Raw genomic sequence first — 4433 nt, 5'->3', positions numbered from 1 at the left:
CCATGTGGCAAGGACCTGAGGTCTCCAGCCAACTGCGTCCTGCTGAAAACCAAACGAGAGAGATTAGAAGCACAACCTCCAGCTTCAAGATAACTGCAACCTCATGAAAGACCCTGAGCCAAACCACTCAGTTAAATGGCTCCTGCATTCCTGACCTACAGAAATTGAGACAACAAATGTTTGTTGTTTTCAGCTGCTAAATTTTGGGGTAATTTGTTATGCAGCAATAGATAAATAACACAGGACCTTGCCAAGTGGGAGCTTTCCCTTGTGCAGAAACTGCGAGCAGATTCAATGTCTGTCTTTGAAATTGCCGGGGATGGGGAAACCAGATCCTGTGTCCCCTCAACAATGAGGTGTGGCCTCTGAGTGCCATTTTGGATCTGTGTGCCATGATAGCAGCAGAAGGGAAATGCTTCACATGCATGACTATTTTAGTTTCCTAGGCTGCTTCAAGCAAATATGAAATGTGCTGGCTTAAACAATGAGAATTTATTATCAAATCAAGGCATCATCAAGGTGGTGCCTTCTTCCCAAAGACAGGCTGCTGGTTATCCTTGGCTCCTCTGCCACATGGAAAAGCACATGGTAGTATCTGCTGCTCTTACCCTTTCAGTCTCTTGTTTCCATGGCTTTCTTGCTCTCTCTTTCTCTCTGTATTCATTCCATTTATAAAGGACTTCACTGATAGGATTAAGACTCATCCTGAATGAGGTGGGTCACACCTTGAATGAAGTAGCCTCATCAAAAGATATTACTTACAATGGGTTCACACCCACAGGAATGGATTAGATTTAAAAGCATGTTTTTCTGGGGTACATTTAGCTTCACACCACCACACATGATGCATCATGGCTGGGACGACACTTCTGCCTGGAGTATGCAGCATCTGTGTTCTGATATTTGATCCTTTCATTTAAAATCAATTAATCTTTTATTTATCCAATAGGTGGATTTAGAGCCTAACTTTTGCTTTCAGCAAAACAATAAAAAGCAAAGTAAATCCTCATTTTTGGAAGAGAGGAAATAAATCATGTATTTGGCTGAGATGGATTCCTCAGCACAGCTAAGATTCCAGCTGCACAGCTGTTATAAAAGAAGGATTGGGCTTATGAAAGGAGATCCCTCCATGAGGCACAAATGGACACAGAAAACTATTCAATCACTCTCAGCATTGGTATCTTCTTTTGTTAAATTGGGAGACCAATATCTGACAGAGATTTTGTGGTGATTAAATGTGATACTGCTTGTGAAAGCACTGGCACCTATTAAATTTTATTTTAAAGTATTCTTTAAGGTGCAGTGTATTGGCCTTAGGAGACTTGTCCACTTGTAGAAGAGGGTGCTTTAATCCAGTAAACAAATATAATCTGAGCATCTACTAGGTTCCAGGCACTGTACTTTGATGGTCTTTGCTCTCTAAGAACAGATAGACTAGTGGAAGAAGCAGTAATCAATCAAATAATTTCACAAATGAAAGCAAAATTCCAACTCTGACCAGTGACTAGCTAGAAACACTAGCTATGAGAGCACATACAAAGGGAGATTTGGCCTAGTGAGGGAAGTCAAAAAGTGCTTCCTTAGGAAGTGACACTTGAGCTGAGATCTGAAGGAGGAGTAGGTGTCAAGGAAGGGAGGAAAGTGCCTCTCAGGTCTAGGGAACAGCAGGTACAAATACCCAATGGCAGGGTGGAGACTGCTGAGCAGGAGGACTAAAAAAACAAGCATAGATCAGGGGCAAAATGCAATAGGAACATGGCAGAGTTTTGAACTTTGTCCTAGTTCATGTGTCCACTATGATTTGTCACTGATCTAAAGGACTATCTGTACAAGTATCCTATAGTGAGGGTAATATTGTTTGGTTTCGTGTTGTTTTTGAGAAAGTAGTAAGGATTTTTACTGTGAAAACAAGTAAGAGAAACAAGCATAAAGGAAAACACAAATAAATTAGTTGTTCTGATCATCCTAGACTCTAGAATCTCTCTATGGAAATGTTACCTCTTTAGGTAGACAAGGTAATATGCAAAACATAAAATAGCAGGTATTTGAAATAGGGCTCAAGAAAATGATTGAACATCTTACAGTGGAAAGAAATAAAAAGGCAGTTTCCCTCTTTCTTCTCCTCAGTAAAGTATGCATGTGTATAAAGATACAAGGCTCATTTTGCAGAAAAATGCTTTCATATAGAAAATGTTAATTTCCTTTTCACGCCACAGGGAAAAATGGTTTCAGGTTCTGGGCTGTATAAGGAAATCAAAATAGGGTGACAATAGCTTCACACAAATCTCAAGACTATTATCTAACTGTGTTTACCGTCTTCTTGACTTTAAAAAAGCTTAAACATCCATTTTCTATACAAAACCAGTACTCTGAATTTTTCCCTTAGGAAGTTTTCAACCAAACTGGAGTTTGGTTGAAATTAATCTCCCTTTAAAGTGCAAGAAAGGATATGCAAGACCTAATGTTGGCTCTATAACACGTAAAGAGAAACATCCCTCCAACAGCACTGGCCCAAGAGATACTATGCGAAGCAATGGCTGCAGGACACAGTGATCCATTAAAAGTCTCTGCAAAAGACCAGGAGAGTCTAGTTTGAACAATAGGAAGAGAAGTCCCTGCCAAGTCTGGCTTTTAACTGTACTGAGATCTCAAACAGATCTTAGGTCCCCTTACCACCAAGGCCAGAGCACAGTACCAGCACAGCATCCTGAGGGCTTGGGTTGTTTAAACCAATCAGTGAACACCACTACTCCATGATTTGTCAATGCTCATGTTGCCCGTGGTAAAGGAATCAAGAAGGCTGGGTTTTGGAATATCACAAACATTATTTACCTAGTAAGCAATAATTAAAGTTCTTGTCCAGTGTAAAAGATATAAAAATAGGTAATGAAGACCCCAATACATCACTGCTGAGATTGGTTAGTCTAACTTAAAACTAAAGCAGAAAAAAATGGCTTCTTCACACAATAAAGACAAGCTTTGCACTAACGTTTCTCAAAAGCCAATTATGTCCCTAGTTCTAGCGTCAGTTTAACAGGTTTTAAAAAAATATACCTTTCCTATGTCAGAGCCAGGGTAAAAAGGGGGGAGGGGGAAGAAGGAGGGATAGCAAGACACCCTCTATCCAGATTCCCTGGAATAGAAAGTACTCTAGAACACAGTGGGTATGAGCATATTCAGGTCATGGTGTTTGAGATCGTGGGTCTTTGGGTCCTTGCTGACAGTTTCTTCCCTTCCATCACTGGCCTGTCCATCTTAGCCAGCTTAAAGACTGCTGGGTCTTCAGTCATGCAAGTGGACTGGATATGGAACAGTTCCATTGGAGAGGGCTTCTGAGCTCCTCTATAGGCCTGGGTGGCAAAGTCTTCTGAATCAGATTTCTGGAGGGATCTTGGTCCAAAGAGGCTCCATTTTCCAGATGAGTTTCTGTCCTTATCCCCACTTCTGGAATCCATGATGCTAGAATTTGGGCTAGGTAAAGCTGTGGAAGTACCAGAGGTGAACCAGTCTCTGGGTTTCCGCCTAGGGGAAGAGTGGGGGGTGCTGCTTTGAGTACACTGGGCTGATGCAAGCTGCTTTTCTTCTTTTATCATCATCTCTCTACTCTGTAGCTTTAGTTTGTGAAGTGCTTCTGACATTTGAAAGTACTTGGTCTCCTGGGTGGTAAGGCCCTTGCAGGATATGCAGTCAGCATTTCTCAGCCCTTCCTGTTGCTCAAAATGATGAATGCTCTCCTGGGTCTGTTTTGTGATCAGAGAACTCATGATGACATGGGTAGCTTTAGCCTTCACCACCAGGACCTTGTCCACACTGCGAGTAGCTACTGATGTGTCACAGAAGGGCCTCTCCAGATACATTGGCCTCTCCTTATTCCACCTTGACAAGGTACTGATACTTGTGCTCTGGAATCACTGGCTTCCAGGGGATGCTGCCCATGTCTGTTGGAGGAGGAGTCATGGGCATGGGGTCTTCGAGGGCATCATTATAGCTGAATGCCTGGTGGTATATCTCGATGGGCAGGGACATCTTCCCCAGAGTCCCACTAGACTCAAGAGCAGGTACTTCTGGTTGTCTTAAGCCATTGAAAAACTGGAATCCAGATGCTTTTTCTAGATAGAATTCCAGAGCCGAGTCCCTGCCACCACAGTGAAATGATGTGATGATTATGCTGACAGACATATTAATTAGGAACATTGTCCAGCTGCTGCAAATTAGCAAAACTTCCCAGGAAGAGTCCTTCCAGAGGGTCTGTTCCTCCACCACCATGGGGATGCCTGTGGCCTGAGCTCCAGCACTAAAGAGGCTCCAAGGACCCACATCTCTCTAGGAACTGTGGCACAGTCTGGACCCAAGCCACGTTGTGGGTGGTCTTCTGCCAGCAACACCACTAAAGGTCTTGGGTACCAACTGGGAACACAGGATGCCAAGCTGTG

General features: G+C 42.8%; 1 pseudogene; it reads right to left on the bottom strand.

The window, feature by feature from the left end:
- Positions 1-3150: 3150 nt before the first annotated feature.
- Positions 3151-4068, bottom strand: LOC119523675 (annotated as a pseudogene).
- Positions 4069-4433: the final 365 nt, after the last annotated feature.

Source organism: Choloepus didactylus, chromosome X (assembly GCF_015220235.1).
Source record: "Choloepus didactylus isolate mChoDid1 chromosome X, mChoDid1.pri, whole genome shotgun sequence".
In the NCBI taxonomy this organism is placed as follows: domain Eukaryota; kingdom Metazoa; phylum Chordata; class Mammalia; order Pilosa; family Megalonychidae; genus Choloepus; species Choloepus didactylus.
This window is presented reverse-complemented; position numbering and strand designations above follow the sequence as displayed.